Genomic DNA, 20,094 nt, shown 5'->3' with positions numbered 1-20,094 from the left:
GAAGAAAAAGAAGAAAAAAAAAAAAAAAAAAGAAGAGGGGCAGCTGTAAAGAAGAAAGAAAGAAAGAAAGAAAGAGAAAGAAAGAAACTAAAATAATTAGTGGAGGAAATGGGAAGGGTAACATGAAAAGACATTTCTTTCCTGCTAGATGTGTCTGATTTCCCTTGCTAAAGGGAACTACGTGAAGAATTTTCCCCACATGCACAGTGTCTCATAGTGGAAAGGATTTCCTTGAATTTGGGACTTCTATTTTGAATGAGTGTGACAGACTAAGTCCATCCAGAAATTATTTATTAGCTATCTAATATATGTGAAGACATTATAAAGGAATAAAAAACGAGGAAGTCTACACAGTGCTTTAATATTTTCCTGCAATTATCCTGCCGTAATGGAAACTGCACTATTTAACCTCAACCGGCTTGAAATGAACTTTTAAACTTCGGTACAGATCCTTTCTGTTCGTTCTTCTTAATTTCCATTTCTAGGAGGTTAGTTAGTGAATTTATGGTGGAGTGTTGGATCCGAGGGCAAAATAAATCTTCATTTAATGTACCTGCTATATACCAAGCATTGTAATAGAGGCTCTGCAGATGATGAAAAGAATTAAGGGTTGAGGCCTTTTCCCTAAATGGTATGAACCATACAGCTAGAGGTTTTCAAGACTCAGAGCTAAAACAGAAACAAACAAACAAAATGAGAAGCAATAAGTCTGAAAGGGAACAAATTCTCCAAAGTGTGGCCTTATTGGTATTGAAATATTCGATGAGTAACACAGACCTTACCTTCTTTACATCAAGGGATGGTTTATTCAGATCAATAAAGCCACACATTTACAGAAATGATTTGCACAGCAAATATGAAAGACAGCTCCTTAAACAGTGTCTATTGTGGTGATTGCAACTGGTCCATTAAGAACCTCTGGGTGTGCACATCAGTCACTGCTAAAGTGTTGCTGTTAAAAAGGAGTCACAAGCTAATGCCTCCTGAGATGGAGTGTGCTTGACCTTGTCTGGGCTCCGACATTTGCTCAGAGGGAGACATGTTGCATTTAGGTAACTGCAGGTGAAGTCTATGTTATGACCAGAAAAAAGCTGTTTACAAAGGAGGCCATTTTTCTCTGAGGCCAGATATTTTCATGTGCTGATTTTTGAATAAGGTAGGGAGTCTGTTGCTTTTTCTCATTTCACCCAATGTGGTTTAGCTGACACCTCTAGTGAAGCCCTGAGAACTTTACGGGTTTTAGCAATGATAATATTTTGTGTTTCTCATGTTAGGATTTCAAAGCATTTTTATTAAGAACATGAGTGCCCTCGGTGTGTGAAAATGAAGAGCAGGTTAGTCGTAAATCCAAGGGAGGGTATGCTCACTGGTTCACACTGCTCTCATTCAGTTCTGTGCTCTCCTGTGCCAGACATATGGCGGCTTAGTGGTGTCAGGGACTCTCCTTTCATTGTCCTTCCTCAAGACAATGTGGCTTCTATTTACAGTGTTTATGAAGTAGGATGAGTCTCTGGGGGTGTAGGTTCTTTGTTTAATTACAGAGCCTGAGGATTGTCTTTCTTCCCTATTGTTGCCTCTAGATGCTTCACTGAAAGGGCTGAAGACCTTCACGACTGTGGGCATTTTCCTTCATGCACACACACGTCACCAGGCAGAGCCCCTTGGCAGGTATTGGACATTCTGGGACCAGCATCTCATCTCTCTACACGAAATCTCTTAAAGATGACATGACATCAGACTTTCTTCCTTATGTTAGAACTTTGAAGGTTGGAGGTGTGAAATCTGGCTTCCCCTAAGGCTCTCGTGTGAGTTTGAGTGTTGGTTTCACAAGCCATCTATGAAAAGGGTGTATGAACAGACTGTACAGTTGCTGTGTCTGGCTTCATTGTGCCAAAGAAATTGAGGGTGCTTCTGCCACCAGGTTTTCTATTTTAAGACAGCTTATATGCTTTTGCTGGCTTAATTTTTCACAAGATATTTTGTTGTTGTTGTTGATAAATGACCTAAGCCCTGTGGTCAGTGAGATGGAAAATAGCTCACATATTCCTTTCTCGCCAGACATCTCAGATTTGTGAAAGAAGTAAAATCCTCAATGAAGTCATATTTTCACATGGTAAAACATTTTAAAATATGATTTGAATATTGAAGATAAATGGAATTAATATCTTAGACTTTAAAATATCTCAACTTAAATGAAATTTACCCATTTCTCCTCTCCTCCCTCCCCAGCTCCCTTTCCTGGGGGTCACATGCTCATGAGACCCCAGCTCCCTGGGGCTATGCAGCTTGAGATACCCATGTAACACAGTGAGACTAATATAAGGGCACATCTCTGGCACTCATGTCTGTAATTCCAGCATCCAAGCCCCTTGGGATCAGTTTCCCCCAGTCCTTTTGGCCATTTTCGGTGTTTAAGATCACTACTGAGCTAGCCCTCAACTTGTATGTGACTCTCAACATTTTCCTCCCTTCCTATGGTTTGTTTCTTGTGCCTTCTCTGTCACATATGTGACTGGACCTGCCTGCTCTTCTGGCCCTGTGTCCCTTCTTTCCCTCAGGAGGTTCTAACCATTACCTCCAATAGAGGTCCTGGCCAGGATCTGATATAGGTGGGCAGTGAGGCAGTTCTGACCCAATGCTTTATATTCATTTTTTTAGATTTTTATCAGTGTTTAGTGAAACTTCATTTTCCTAGAGTTGAAATATTAGTCCATAAGAAAACAGAAAGCTCTAATAAAAATCATTCTTTCCTTTGGAAACTGGTCCATACTGCCCTGGACCAAACTTTTTCCTTTGGAGAGAAGACCTAGTCTTCCAAACGTATCTTGAACATGTAAGAATAGAGTGAACATAGGTGTCTTGTCAGCAGTGGCCCTGATCCCTTAGGATTGATGGGATGAAGCTAGTAAATAAAATTTGAAAAGTCCTTATAAACAATAATAATTGTTATTAATGTTGCTGGATTTTTTTTTAAGTTGAGAGCACGAGCGAGGAAGAGAGAGAGGAAGAGAGAGAATCGCAAGCAGGCTCTTGCTGTCAGCGCAGAGCCCGATGCAGGGCTCAATCCCACAGACCTAGAGATCATGACTCGAGATGAAATCAAGAGGAGGTCACTTAACTGACTGAGCCACCCAGGCACCCCAATGTTGCTACATTCTTAATTTAAAAATCTCTTTTTCACTCTCCTGAACTCTGATCCAGTACTTCTATTCCAAAATATGCAACTTGTGGTGTTATTTGTATACATGTTAATTCTAAACTCAAATGGCTGAGCCACTTGAATACTTTGTCATTGCGAGGTAAGGAGGCAGCAGGCGCATGAGAAAAAATACACTTTTGCAAAATGTTGGGGCACTACACTGCTAAATTCTTTGGAACTCTGGCACCATCAAAAAAGTTCTGTATTGCATTTATGAAATTTGCTAAAAGAGTAAATCTTAAATGTTCTCTTCACAAGAAAAATTTTTGTAGCTATGTATGGTGGTAGATGTTAACCATACATTATGGAGATAATTTTGCAATATATACAAATAACTGAATTATGTTGTACACTTGAAACTAACATAATGTTACATGTCAATTATACTTCAACACAGTTTTTAAAAAAATTCTGGACATTTAGTGAATCACTTGGAATTGAAGGAAAATTCAGCTAAGCCTAGGGTAAAATCAGCTACATATTAGCCTGAGAGGAGTAATAAATAGGTATTAATGCAGAGGGACCAAAACTAGGTGACCGGATATATCTATTTATGTGTTTTAAAATACATATAAAAATAATGTTAAAAATACATACATGTATACATAACATATATATAACATTTATTTTATATATGTATGTGTGTGTATATATACACATATGTATACATGTATGGATGGATGGATAGATAGATGGTTTGTTTTTAAAATAGAGGGCACAATTCAGAAAAAAAATATGGTAAGTTATGGGAAAGTCTGACTGTCTGAGACATTGGTTGTACTTCCCTTTTAGCAAAAAGCTCTGTAGACAAAGCCCCTAGTTAAAAAGAGACCCTGAATGTAAATTTTTCAGCAGAGACTACTCACTCACCTCATCTGTTCTTATCTTCTTCTTGAAGGATAAAACCTCTGATTTTTAGCTACATACATGGCCTCCTGAAAGAGACTACATTTACCAGCCTCATTTGAAGCTTGTTTTGGCCCTAGAAATGTAAACAGAAATGTCATATGTGATTTCTAGAAAATAATCTTTAAAAGAGAGGGTGATTAATATCCCGAATATTGTAAAGAACCCCTACAACTTACAATAACAAAAAGTAACCTGATTTTTTAAAATAGGCAAAAGATTAGAATAGACATTTCTCCAAGGAAGATATACAAATGCCCAATGAGCACATGAAAGATGTTTAACATCACTAATCATTAGGGAAAGACAAATCAAAGTCACAATAACATACCAGAATATGCCCTTTAGAATGGCTATTATTTAAAAAACAAGCAAACAAACAAAACTCGGAAAATAATAAGTGTTAGCAAGGATGTGAACAAATTAGAAATCTTGTATATCACTGATGGAAATGTAACCTGGTGCAGCCACCATGAAAAATAGTATGTTAATTTCTCAAAAAATTAAACAGAATTATCATATGACACAGCAGTTTCAATTCTACTTCCAGATAATATGTAATAATATATGTATTCTCAAATATATATATTATCGCATAATGTATGTATATAACATTGTGTGTGTGTGTGTGTGTGTGTGTAGTGTGTGTATTCCTCCCACATTTGAAAGCAGAGACTCAAACACATACTTGCACACAACACACACATGCTTATAGCAGCATTATTCACAATAGCCAAAAGATGAAGCAACCCAATTATTCGATAGATGAACAGATAAACAAATTGTGGCATGTACATTAAAACTGAATATTATTCAGCTTTAAAAAGGAAGGAAATTCTAACCTGGCCTACAATATGGATGTACCTTGAAGACATTATGCCAAGTGAAATAGGCCAGTAAACAAAAGGACAGATATTGTATGATTCCACTTATGTGAGGTACCTTAAAATAGTCAAATTCATGGAGACAGAAAGTAGAATAGAGGTTATCAGGGGCTGCGGGGGGTTATTGATTAATGGGTACAGATTTTCAGTTTGGAAGCATGAAAAAGTAATGGTAATGGATAGTGAGGATGGTTTCAGAGCAATGTGATTGTACTTAGTGCCCCTGGACTGTTCACATACAGTAGTTAGAATGGTAAATTTTGTTATGTACATTTTATCTGTCTCTCTCTCTCTCTCACACACACACACACACACACACACACGTGTGCATCAAAAAACAAATGTAAAAGAGAGGACGTGTGCTTCTGGTCCTTTCTCTATTTCTTCAGCGGGCATGTAAACGTGGTGAGTGGAAACTGAGCAGACATCTGGGATTAGAAGCCACATGTTGAAGTTGGTAGAGCAACAGGACATGAGGAGTCTGGGTCTCCAGTCACCACAGAGTGGCCATGCCAGTACCGGACCACTCACTTTTAGACTTTGCATGAGTGAGAAATGAATTCTATCTTGTTTGAGCCACTAGTATTTTTCTCTCACTTTTTGCTGAATTTAATCTTCTTTTAACCACCTTAATACTGATTTGCTTTGTTATAACTGAATGCCCTTCAAATTTTTGACCAGAGGATTTGATCTGTGCTTTTCAGAGAAGCACACTATTATCCACTATGTGAACAACATGAGCAAATAAATCCATAGGCAATAAGTCATAAAAATGACGATTATCATTCTCCTTCACAAAGAGGAGATGTAATAAACCAGGTAAGAATGTATAATTTTAATCTAAGTTTCTCCTGAGCTTCTCTGTGTTTGGGGGTAGATTGTTTATGTAATTGGGCTCCATCCCTTGTAATTTTAGTTCATTCTTCTGGGATGTTAGCAGTCCAGCCATCCTGGCGTCATTCATTGCTTAATTCTCTCAATTTTGTAGTTAAGAAGTTCATAAAAGTATATTAAATGATACTAGAGTCAGTGTCAAATCTTCAGAAGAACCATTTGAATTTCCAGCCAGTTGGAGGCCAACTAAGAGATTGCTCATTTGGGGGCAACAAATGCGGGCACCTTGAAAACAAAGACAAAAAAAACCCACCTAGTTCTTTGGACAATTTGTCCTCAGATCATTACTTAAAGTAGATTTTGAAAATTAGATAACATGTATTATGATTTGTACAAGTTATAAGGTATTTTATGGAGTGTTTGATAGACTATCCATTAACTATTATATATTCAAACCCACAATAACTTAAATTAAAATTGTATCATAGTTTCATTCTGGAGGAGACTAATTATCTGACTCTAAACTCCTTGAAGTTTTGGGCTGAACACCGTTATTTGCACGTAATCATGATCAAGTCCATACTTTTAGAGTGTAATTATCATGCATAAAATACAAATATTTATAATATCTAGTGGAGAAAAAAATTCCCTATGTCTTTTCTGTGTAAGTATTTATTTCTCTATTTAGTCTATTGAATGATACATATTCAGACAAACAAACAAAGCTTCTGGAAGCCTCAGAAGTTTATTTGTAGTGTTCCAGGTGAACTGACATTTGACCATTCCAAGATTACCAAATGACCTCCCTGGAATTTGTGAAGTGTTTAGTCTGGTGAGGGCTGGAGTTCAGAATGTGAGAGGGGACTGGGAAACTGAACTCAGGGGCAAGGACACTCCTCTGCTTTCATGTCCCGTCCCATCCCCTCCCTGAGAAGATGACCTGATCCTCACACTATTCCCTCAACTCTTTAGAATTCCATCTACCACTTTATCTGCTCCTCTCATCTAACCTTTACTTTTTCTTTCCAACTCTGGAGGACCAGCTGTTATGAAATTCAAGGTTAATCCTCCACATAATGTGTATCTCATCCTTCCTTGTCTCCTCTAGGTTCTTCTGGCAACTCTTTTACCTTCCCTCTCTCTTGGCTCATTCCCCTCAGCTGATAAAATTGTTTATGCCTCTCTGTTCAGTACAGAAATTCAACCAATTTTTTCCCAACTCCACGCAGTGATCTCATTGCTACCATCACTCTCCTTGGCTCTTCACAATCAAGCTACTTGAAAGCGTAATCTGTACTCACCATTTCAGTTGCTCACCCATCAGCCACTCCTTCTAACCTGGCCTCTATGGCTCCCACTCCATCAAAAGTGCTCTTGAAAAGGTTACAGATGGTCTAATAAACACTAAGTCCAATAGGTAGTTTTCTGTCATTATGTTACTAGAGCTCTCAGCTTCATCTAGTAGGGTCAAATCCCTTTTCCTCAAAACCCTCTTGATTTCTAGATTTCCCTTGATTTCTCTTTCTTCTCCTGCTTCTGTCATTTGACATTTTTCTTCCATCACTCCCTTAAATATGGTTGTGTTACCTGGGACTGTATCCTTCACTCTCTCTTCTTATTCTCTGGGAAAACTTTTTATCCTCACAGCTTTATTTCCTGCTTTTCAAATTTGTTTCCCTATCCGCCTTTGACGATGATGATAACTCCAGGACCCAGTCTTTCCATTTGGACATCCCATGGACCTCTCCATCTCAACATGCACAGATTTAGGCTTATTCCCACTAAGCCTCCTTAGCCTCCTATATACCCTCTCTTGATGCATGATGTTACCTGGTCTTTCAGTCTCCTAAACAAACAAGATACACTTTCTCACATCTATGCTTTTGCGCAAACCAGTCCATCCCCTAGCCCATTTTACTTAGCACTTTTTGTCATTAAGATCTCACCTAAATGCTATTTCTTTTAGAAACCTTTTATCAAATCTCAAGTTTCCACTAGAAATTCCTACTACATACTTCTTTTGAACCTTTTTACTTGTCTGTAATTCCCCTAGACTGTGAATTCCTTGAGGTTTAGGACTATGTCTTGTTTATTATTGAACTGACAGAGGCTGGAACATAGTACTAGATATCGTACTAGATATATATATCTTAAATGACTGAATGAACCTAGAATTGTATGAATTATCCTCCACTGCTTCTTTATTCCACAGTGCACTATGTTCTAGAATCAGCTTCCTGGATTACTATCAAATCAGTTTCTTTGACTTCTTCCCCTAACATAATTTCTTATTCGGTTATTGGAATGGACTTCTTGTTTATCTTGCTGGCTCTGGGCATATTCCTCTCAAATTCATCACATAGGTTGGCTCCAGAATAATCTTTCTAAAATATAAATCTGATCGTGCCACTTACCTACTCAAAATATTTTCACGACTCCTCATCTACCATGATTATCAAACTATAAGACACGATATACAAGGGGATGTGTGCTTTGTTCCTTGCCATGTTTCCACATGCATCTCTTTCCTCTCATACATTCAACAGTACAAACTTGGCATAGTTCCCTGAATGAGATGTCATATTCACCACCCCCACCCCGTGTCTTAGTACAAGCCTTCCTTCTGCTTAAATATCCAGTTCAAAAGTTAACTTTCAAAACTTTTCTTAAGTTTCACTCCCTCAGGCAGAACTCTCTTGACTCCTTTAGACCAGGTAAGGCACCCCTCCTCTGTGTTTTCACACAATCTTCTGCATAATTCTTTATTTTAATGTGGGCTAGAAACCCCAAAGGGTCCTTGGATGCCAACATATATGTACTTTTGAAGGCTGAAAGTCCTGATGTTACTCTCTAGCAATTTTATCTTTCCAACTAAAATGTATTTCCTTTGAGATTGTTATGATTTGTAAGGTTTAATGATAAAATCTTCTCACATTTTTCAAGGCTGTTTTCCATTACTACAGACTGAATGCTTTCAGTCTGCTGAATGTTAAATATCAAAACAGAAGAAAGACCTAGTACTTTTCCCTGGAGCATGGCTCTGCGTTTCCTTTGTAAATGTACTCATTCCTCATAGCTGTACTCTTATGAGCAATTTTCTTTCCTTATACATTCTCCCGGGATTGCATTCTATACCTGCCTGAGAAAGAGAACACTGGCACATGGCAGTGTTTTGAGAGCTGGCAGGAGAAATAAAAGAGATACTTCACTGAGCAGTTATGCTGGGAAGCACCTTCAACCATGTGTTGGGACTCTGATCTGATATGCTTCTTTTTAATGCAAAAAAAAAAAAAAATAGAGCTACACAGTGGACCTCCTTTCACTCCATTCATTCACTTATAGTTCCCAAATCATGATGGCATTCCTAGTTGCTGAGGATACAAAAACAAATAAGGCAGAGCTCTTTTCCCTAGAGGACTTACAGTTTAGTAAGCAGAACAGATAAGTTTAAAAAAAAATGCATGCCTAAAGGTCAGTGATAGACAAAAACATTCCCCAAAGGCAAGCTGATCAATTTTAAGCAGTGGAGAGAATAAGGAATGCAAGATGACAGCTTTGATTTCATCCATATAGGGTTTGAAGTGCTTATGTGACATTCAAATGGAGCTGGTCCACAGGCAGGTGGCATTACAGTCCTGGCATTCAGGAGATGATCCTATCCTGATAACATAGATTTGGGATTCCCCAGGAGAGAAAAGATATTTGAAACTATACAAAAACTGATAGAAAGATTAATGGCAGCGATATTTAAGGGATGTTAGAGGGAGGAAATAGTGATCTCAGAAAGAGCTTGAGATGGGGAAGAGATTTCAGAAGCCCAGGAAGGATATTTATGAAGAAAAGGGTGGTCACGAGTCAGGTGCCACCAAGAGGTCAATGACCAAGCATCAAGAAGAGTCTATTGGTTTCAGCCATGATGACCACTGTCTGAACAGAGAGAGCAGAATGTGGGACCAGGCACCAATCTGGGAACTGATGTGAGTTAAGGCAGTTTAGATGGTGAATACAGAATATTTGGCAAGAATCATGGCTAAGAATGGAGGAAGAGCAACAAGAGAGAAGCCAGAAGCGTGGCCAGAAAATACCCCATTATATTTAAAAGTTTTCAAAGACGTGAGAGTATATCAATGCTGAGGAGACTTAACTGGAGTGGAAGAGACTGAAGATACATGAGAGGGAGGGAAGAGCTCATAACAGAGCAAGGTCCCAGAGAAAGAGGAAAAGATGCTATCATGGCTCCCCATTTCACACTTGGGGTTGGGCAAGGGAGCAATTCATATGGATGCACAGGTGCTCACAGACACCAAGTATCACAGGTGCCCTTGTGAAATCAGCCCCGCCCCTTTCAGTTGTATCTTGTTTAGAGACCTCCGCAAATGCAATGAAGTTATTTTTTAGTTCACATTAGCAAATAAGAAAAATGTTCCCCTGAGTGCCACAGAAGTAGTTCCAAATATTCATTTCTTTAACTAGAACAAATCTCTTTGGTTCTCTCTGGTACTGCCAGGATCACTTAACTGCTGCACTGAGAATGTTCGACCTCCCTCACTTCACTGATCTTCCAAAATGAGCTTCCTCTGCGTCTCGAGCACAGCCCAGACTGGCTTTACAGTTCCTAAATCAGACTGAAAATCGGGTCACCACTGTAGTCTTTATTAAGTGCTAAGACCTCTCTGATCTTTTTCTCTTACCAATAGTCCCTAATTCATTCCTAAACAAATGCCCTACAAATTCTGATGATCATAAATCATTTTGTTCTTTCTGTATTGAAAATAAAATCCATAATAGTTTGACCAGCTGGCCATCACCAGTGCACAGCACTTAATCAAAGCCTGATTTGATCTGCACGAGTATTTGGTATCTCTAGATTGTGGTAAATAAATGCCTTCTGCATTGAGCAGCATGTTGTATTCTTATAGATCGATAATATTATAATGTGAAGTGAAGATTATATTACTGTGCCCAGTAGAGGGTAAACAGTTTAACTTCAGGGTAGATAAATGCAATTGGAGGGTTTTGGGACACAGAAGTGCAGTATTTGGGACACAAAGGGCTTTGGCTTCTATTGTTTTCTGAGCTGGAACACTGCTGCTTTAGCTTTAAGTCTGGAAATCCCTCTGTCTGGGACTCTGTCTTTGAAACCTCCAGTGTGGGTGAGTTGTTTCTCCTCTGAACTCACATCTCCTCTGCACACACAGACAACCGCAGTGAAGTTGCTGCGCTGCTTTGTCTATACCACCCAACAAGACTGTCTCGTTCACTATTACAGCACCAGGCCCTAGCGCACGCTCTGGTTTCTAGCAGCCATTTAATAAAACATATTGACTAGTTGAATGAATGAATGTGTCCAAGTCTTGCGATTTCAATTTGGAAAGTTACAAAAATAACCTGCCTAATATGGCGAGGGGCTAACTCCCCCCCCATGCTGTGTTTTCTGCTACTTGAAAGTCATGCTTCTCTCAGCAGTTTAGAGCAGAAGGCTTCCTATAATTTTGTGTCCTCAGAAAATCCCATATTCTCAGAACACCTAAAGGGATAGTTCCTCGCTCTCAATTTAGTGGGTAATTTTCTCATCCTTCAAATTTTCATAGTCTTTCTGCCCTATTTTTTTCTGTCTGGCATTTCCCAGAATCTGAGACGTAATAGTGCTATTTTAAAAAATCATCCCATTTCCTTACTGGTTTGTAATTTACTCAAAGAAAGGGATTGTACTTATTTTATTACCTCCAACAGTGCTTTATGTTGTGCTTTGCTTTAGGTAGTGATTAATAAGTACTGGTCATGTTGAACTTCACCAGCAGCTACCACTTAAATGGGGCAGCAAAATGCTAATGGACTTTAATACAGTGGTGGTAGTTTCTGGAGTGGAAGTAGGGCCAATGCGCGGTGCTGATCACTGCGGAGTGATGCATCCCCGAAACAGTGTCTCCTTGGACTCTGACACAGCCAAGTGCAGTGGCCTGAGCCTCCTGCTTGGCAAAGGCTGGTAATGACTGAGCTAATGCATATCCCAACTGCCAGCCAGTTGTTTACTAAGTAGATCAACATGGTAGTGAGAGAAATTCAACCACATGGGAAGGACCTACAGAGCCAGGTGCTTTCTAAGCTAACACTTCTTGGAGGAGAATAAATTCCCATACTCCTTAAATAATAGAATTCCATTCACAGTTGAGATGTCTCAGGATTGAGTAAAATAAGTGAGAAACTTAAGGGTTTTGTTTTTTTTTTTGATGACCAAACATATCCATTATAACCAAAAAGATAATCTTATCTGAACATGTAAGATTAAATAGGCAAATAGCTACATATATATATAAAAAAAAAAGGGATGGGACGAAGTAGATTCAAAGTCAATGCTAGATATTGCCTTTGTCACATTATGTATATTAGAGTATTTAAAGTCTGTAAGAGTGCATTTCATACCAACTATTGGATTTCAGCAATTCTTAAAAGATAGCTTAAAATGCATGGTCTTTTGCTAAAACAAAAAATCAGTTGTCCTATAAATTGTTCAACATCTATAGGATTTATGAAGCAAAAAAAAAAAAAAAAAAAAAAACCTTTTCTAGTTATAAGAGGACTAAGATTGCAAAGATAAACATGTTAGCCAGCTCATCATTTAGCACACTTAACAAATGAAGGTGATTTAGAGAACTATGGGTTAGAAAATGTGTTCTGCCAAACACTAATTTTTGGAAACCTGAAATCATTTAGGAGATAAAAGTGTTTATATCTATATCTCAAGTTCTGATTACATAGAAGCAATCGTATTAAGGAAGGATGGCTTTATTAGACTTTGAGACTATGTTCAAGATACAGAAGTAATATTAAGAGGGAAATATAACAATTAAACTCAGAGTTTAATGATTTCTATTGTAATCACAGAAATTACAAAGAGATCTCTGATCATTGAGAAAACTGTAGATAAGTTGGTTAAAAATTCTTATGCATAAGAATAAATAGTTTGAAAGTATCGCCCTCAGATTATTTATTCATTACACAGGAACACACCTTTACAGTAGAGAAATCTGGTAGACACCACACTAAGTGATAAAACCTAACATTACCAATAATGGACAAACGGATACACATTATCTTAACAAAACTGTTTAACCTAAATCTAGTCATCAGGAAATAAAGCAAATCCCAAATTGAAGGGCTCTTCAAAGATGTCAGGTTTGTGAAGGACAAAAAAATAAAAATCACAGAGCTATTGTAGATTGAAGGAGAACAAAGAGATGTGAAACCTAACTGCAATATGTGATCTTTGACTGGATCCTGGATACAAAACTCCCGAAAGCTCTAAAGAACATTATAGGGAAAGAAGTAGAAGAAATAGGACTATGGAATGTATATCTGGTAATATATGTGTACCAGTGTCAAATATCCCAGGTGTGACAAATCATGGTTTTAAGGGAAGATGTCTTGGTTTTAAGGTGATACAAGCTGAAATATTTGTAGTGTCATTATGACTGTAACTTACTCTCAAGGTGATTGGGTGAGAGACAGAATAGGTAGAAAAAAATTAGCCAAATGTTAACAATTAGTGAATCTAATGTAAAATATATTCTTCACGGGTGCCTGAGTGGCTCAGTCAGTCAAACATCTGACTGGCTCAGGTCATGATTCCCTGAGATCTCACATGAGTTCAAGCCCCACACTGGGCTGCTGTTATCACAGAATCTGCCTCAGATCCTCTGCCCGTTTGTCTCCCTTTCCCTCCCCTGCTTTAAGTGAATGTGTGTGCATGCTCTCTCTCTCTCTCAAAAATAAATAAAAACATTTCAAAAAATAAAATATATACTTTATATGGGTATTCTTTGTACTATATATTTTTCAGCTTTCTATATACTTGGCATTTTAAGTTAGAAGAAAAAGACTTAGTGGTGGTAGTTGAACCTAAGTTTGAATAAAAATTGCCCGGGGCAGGAGTGAGGTGGGGTGGGGGCAGTGCCTGGGTGGCTCACTTCCAACTTCAACTCAGGTCATGATCTCATAATTTGTGAGTTTGAGCCCTGGCTCAGAACCTGGAGCATGTTTCATATTCTGTCTCCCTCTCTCTCTACCTCTCCCCTACTTGTTCTCTGTCTCTGTTTCTGTCTCTCAAAAATTAAAAAAATATATATGTTTTAATTGCCAGGGATATTTATATTTATGAAAAATGTAAATTCCCAAGGGGCACCTGCGGGACTCAGTCATTTGAGCATCTGACTCTCCATTTTGGCTCAGGTCATGATCCCAGTGTTATAAGACTGAGCCCTGTGTCAGGCTCTGTGCTGAGCATGGAGCCTGCTTAACATTCTTTCTTTCCTTCTGCCCCTCTTCCCTGTTCTCTCTCTCTCTCTCTCTCTTAAAAAAAAAAAAAATCAAATTCCTGAGCTCTACTTTCATACATTCAGTGGGACTGAAGTGAGGTCCAGTTGGACAAGGACTATATAAGAATACCTAGATTAGAAGTTTCAGCTTTCTACAGTACTATTTATGAATACATTATTGTTCTCTTGATCTGATCCCTTTTATCCATCTGCCACCAAGCCAAGAGCAGAGCCAACAAATATGGGTCTGGTGGTCTGGGGTCATCATCTGCAAATGAATACAAATCCAACCATCGGTAGGGTGGGGTATTCTCCTCTTTTACCTGCAGGCTCTCACCTGCTTGGGGCCCTCCTCATTATCAGGAACAGTCTTGACTCTGACCTTTCTGGGAACGTGGTAGAGAAAGCTCAAATACCACTACAGCTGCCATGCAAATGTCCTTTGAATTGAGCCAAGTGTGTCTGTTTTAGACTTTATTAAGCTCTATACATTTTTAAAATGAAGATATCATTCATATAATAAACAGTACACTCATAAAGTATACAATTTTAAATTGATTTTTCTCCCATTTGCCAAGTTGTGCAAGCATCATCACTAATTCTGAAACATCTTCATCACCCCAAAAAGAAACTGTACCTATCAGTGCCTGTCAGACCCTTTCCCCACTCCCTCCAGTTCCTGGCAAATGTAATCTACTTTTTCTGTCTTGGTGGATTTGCTTATTTTGGACGTCAGATAGAACTAGAATCATACAATGTATGGCCTTTTGTGTCTAGCTTCTTTCACATAGCATGTTTTCAGAGTTCATCCATGGCATAGCAAGTGTCAGTACTTTATTTTTTTTTGTAGTAAAATATTTCATTGTGTAAACCCAACACATTTTATTTATCCATTAATTACTTGATGCATACTTGTCCCCCCCCCCCATTTTATGGCTAGTCTAAGCAATGCTACTGTGAATACTAGTGTAAAAAAATCTGTGTGGACATATGTTTTCTTTTCTCTTGGGTATAGTTTACCCAGAAGGGGAATTTCTGGATTATACAGTAATAACTCCATGTTTAACTTGAGGAATTGGCAAACTGTCTTCCAAAGCAGCTGCACCATGTTCTATGCCTACAAGCTACATGAAGTTTACAGTTTCACCACATTCTCACCAACGCTTCTTACTTTCTGTTTTATTTTTTTATATGACCATGTGAAGTAGTATCCCATCGTGCTTTTGATTTGCATTTTCCTAATGATTAATGATATTGACCATCTTTTTATATTCTTATTGCCCATCTGTATATCTTCTTTGGAAAAATGCCTATTCAAATCCTTTCCCCAATTTTTAATTAGGTTGGTTTTTGTCATTATTGAGTTATAGGAGTTCTCTTTCTACTTTGGACATTCGTCTAGTTTTCGTTTTGTTGCTTGTGCTTCCAGTGTTATATTCAACAGGTTTCATTGCCAAATCCAATATCATGAAGCGATTCCTCTGTGTTTTCTTTTAGCTCTTATATTATGTCATTGATCCATTTTGAGTTAAGTTTTATAGATAAACCCAGTAAAAGTCCAATTTCATTTTTTTTTTTTTTGCATGTGGATATTCCAGTTTTCCCAGTGCCATTTGTTAAAAAGACTGTCTTTTCTCCATTGAATGGTCTTGGCACTCTTGCCAAGTATCATTTGAACAAGTACGTATGGATTCATGTCAGGGATCTCTCTTCAACTATTGGTCTATATGTCTGCCTTTATACCAGTAACACACTTTATGCCGGTGTTTTAGCTTTGTAGTGTGTTTTGAAATCAGGAAGTGTGAGTTCTCCAATGATGTCCTTTTTCAAGATCCTCTTGGCTATTTGTGGTCCCTTGAAATTCCATATAATTTTTATGTTTTTATTTAAATTTTGGTTAGTTAACATATGGTGTAATGTTAGTTTCAGGTGTACAATTTAGTGATTCAACACTACATACAACACCTGGTGCTCATCACTACAAGTGTACTTCTTTATCCCCATCACCTAATTCACCCTTCCTCCATCCACCTCCCCTCTGGTAACCATCAGTTTATTCTCTACTGTTAACAGTCTGTTTCCAAGTTTTCCTCTCTCTTTTCCCCCCTATGATTATTTGTTTTGTTTCTCCAATTCACATATGAATGAAGTCATATGATATTTGTCTTTCTCTGATTTATTTCACTTAACACAATACTCTCTAGTTTTATGTATGGATTTTCCTATTTCTGAAAAAAAGTCACTGGGGTTTTGGTAGGGATTGCATTAAATCTGTAGATTGCTTTAGGTAGTATTGATATCTTAACAGTGTAAGTCCTCCAATCCACAAACATAGGATATCTTTCCATTTGCTTGTGTCTCCTTTAATTTCTTTCAGCAACATTTTACTGTTTTAAGAATATAAGTCTTTTGCCTTTTTGGTTAAGTTTGTTCCTAAGAATCTTTTCATTGTTGTTTGTTTAAAGTTTTATGTATTTTGAGAGAGGTGTGGGAGAGACACAGAGATTGAAAGCAAGAGAGAGAACCTCAAGAAGACTGTGCTGTCAGCATGGAGCTAGACATGGTGGAGGGGGTGGGGGAGTACTCGATCCCACCAGCTGTGAGATCATGACCTGAGCTCAATCCAAGAGTCAGACACTTAACTGACTGAACCACTCAGGCACCCCAGGAATCTTTTCGATGTGACTATGGACTGAAAGTTTGTGTCAAATTTCGTATGTTGAAACTCTACTCCCAACACAGGTGTATTTGGAGATAGGATATTTGGGAGGTAATTAGGTCATTAGAGTGGAGCTTCCATGATGAAATTAGTTCCTTAATAAGAAGAAACAAGGGAGAGCTTTCATCCTGTTTCTCAAGTATCCACTGTATGAGGACACAGAAAGAAGATGGCCACCTGTGAACCAGGAAGAGAGCTCTCACCAGAACCCAACCGAGAATTCCCAGCCTTCAGAACCATGATAAATAAACATATGTTGTTTCAGCCACCCAGTCTATGGTGTTTTTGTTATAACAACCCAATCTAAGAGACGTACCACTCTAAAGAAGATGCTATTGCTTTCTTAATTTCCCCTTTGAATTGTTCATTGTGATTGTATAGGAATGCAACTGGGTTTTGTGTGTTTAATTTTTCCTGCAACTTTGTTGAATTCATTTATGAGTTCTTACAGATTTGTGTGTGTGTGTGTGTGTGTGTGCGTGTGTGTGTAAGTTTTAGGATTTTCTATATATAAGATGATGTCATCTACAAACAGAGATGATTTTACTTTCTCTTTCCCAATTCAATTTTCCAATTTGGATGCCTAAACTTTCATTTTTAAGCCAAAGCTTTTTGTGGTAAAAATGGAATGATTGTTCACATATCCATTTCTGTTTTGAAGTTATGCTTAAAATCTTACACATAATTGTAAAAAGAGAGGTTTTGATATTTCTTGTGTCTTTTCAACAAAAGGACAAATTATAATAAGTACTCACTAGTATCTGATTTTGGCTCATCCACATGACCAGGTTCAAATTCGGGCAATGCCATTTAAAGTAAACTCATTTAACCTATTTGGCCAGCTGGACTGACTTGGAAAAAGAAAAGAAAATCTTATTTTACTAACTACATTCTCCGGCTCTGGGCTAGATCTATATAATTGATGCTTTCACATTGACTGTTGACAATTTGATCAGTTCTTTGTGTCCAACATTAGTGACAGAACCCAAAACAATTTGGCCTACAAATATTGAACTTGATAGTGCTATGAAATGTAACTCCCATCAAGCAGCCATACAACAACTCAACAACAAAACCAGTAGTAGGCTGTGGAAGGAAAATGACACAGAGAAAAAGCCATTTGAGTGATGGGGCAACTTCTTCCAGGTCAGCTCCATCTGGAAAATATTCTTCTTCCATCTAAAATCCAGGCAGGGTTCCATGAAACTTTCCAGGGCAATGGTAGAAACTTGATAATGAATTTGCATAGCCAGGTGAATATTATGTGAGTGAAATTTTTATCACCCTGGGCTTTAAGCCCTTTGTCCTTCCAGGATGCCCAAATTTGGGGAAATAAGAAATAAAACCAAAAACTGGGGCAAGGATAACAAAAACAAGAGAAATCGAAATTCAGGTGTTTAAACTTGTGTGGTCCGTACTGAAAAGTTCTGTCCTCTAAGGATCCTTTGGACAGGTGCAAGGAGATAATCTAAAAGCTGTTATTTTCTTCAACCCCAGAAAATGACAAAAAAAGTTTCCCAAGCTAAAAAATATCACAAGCAGTGTTGTGTGTCCATGTTATAACTCATTAGCAGGTAAGGTAGAGGATTTATGCTTTAAGAAATTTGGCTTTTTCTAACACAGGAAATAAGAATAGATTGTTGCCACTACTACTGGTCTGGCAGGATTTAACTAATCAGCATCTGAAAGAAAATAGTTCAGGTTTGAATTTTCCAAGTACCACTGAAAAGGGGCTTGTTTATTATAGTAATTATGCTATCAGCATACATTTAAAGAAAACTGCTATGGGAAATTTGATGAAAATGGGCTTCCAGCTTTCTTTGGACCCCATGATTTAAGCTTCCTTTTTTAATAGGGCAATCTACAAAAACCTGAAGCTGCAAAGTGGCATTTTTCCACCCATCTAAATTCATGTTGAGTATTAAGCACTGGTAGAGTCTGAAATGAGGAACAAACAGTCACTTAGACAGCACATATTGCGGAAATATCCCATAAAGATGTAAGAGTCTGCATTAATCATCTGAGCGGGACAACGGGTGACCTTTTCTAATAAGAACTAGAGCATCTAAAGTGAACATTAAATTTCACTGCAGTTCTGTTTGCTGTCTATCTGCGGCATTCATCACCGCTGAGATGTCAGTGTCCTGAGACTCTTGGAATCTGACAATCATACTTCATGGAGACGGAATGTTTTGAAGAGCACAGAAAGCTTGTTCACCCCCAAATTTTGGCAACCTTAGGGCCATTATGGCTTCGTTTCTCTTTCATTATGAAAGCAGAGCAGCTGTTGAGCAAGCAAGGTTAACAAACCTTGGAAAAACATTAAAGTTAATTTGTTTTTAGGGCTTTCCTAAACCCAGAAGTTGGAAGAAGATTATTTTATATGGACCCATTAGTCTTTCAATAGTCAAATCTGCAGAGCTACTTATAAGATTTACTCTTTGGGTTTTAAGTAGATATTATCAAGGGTGGGCATCTGTTTAACTGGCATTTGGAGCCACTAGGGGCGGATGGGTTGGCCTAAAAAGTGCTTTGGACTAATGACCTGTTCAGAGACTGGAGACTCATGAAATCTCAGCTCAACTCCTGACATTTAAAAAGCCTTTGAAATTAACTGGTGAGCAGGGTCGATGTTTATATAGAATCAAAACAACTGTGGAGAAAGGAAAAGTAAGTATAAAAGGTTACTTGGGTGAATCCAAACTTTTAATTTAAAATCAGTAAATTTAAGTCAACCAAATTTGCACAGGCAGTATGAAAATGGGAATGGACTTTGAATCAGTCACATTTACTTCTTAGCTACCCAGAAGTTATGTGGTCTGCCCTGAACCTCAATTTCTTCATCTTGAGATTTATAATGAATGTGACCTAGAACTTGAATATTAAATATAATACATAACATAATAAGATTAACTATAATAAAGTCATAGAGTCTCACATTTACATGGTTGGTGATCTACACAAATGATATTGAGGCCTGAACAAATAGTCAGAGGGAGCAGAAGCTCTAGAAGTTCTTTAGATAGAATAGGTAGAACGCTTTTAAGACTGAAGTGATTAAGTCTTAAATGGTGACATTTGGGGACTGTGGCAGATGGACAATATGGAAGATATTTTTTAGGAGACCTGTCCACTGCTATTCAGAGCATACTGGTTGGGGTTAAATATTCCAAATTTGAAATCTAGTCTAAATGCTCTCTATGTGAATCAATTTTCCTTATTGTGAGACATAAACAG

The sequence above is a fragment of the Crocuta crocuta genome, unplaced genomic scaffold, assembly GCF_008692635.1.
Source record: "Crocuta crocuta isolate KB4526 unplaced genomic scaffold, BGI_CrCroc_1.0 scaffold26, whole genome shotgun sequence".
Classification (NCBI taxonomy): Eukaryota; Metazoa; Chordata; class Mammalia; order Carnivora; family Hyaenidae; genus Crocuta; species Crocuta crocuta.
Note: the sequence above shows the minus strand (reverse complement) of the source record.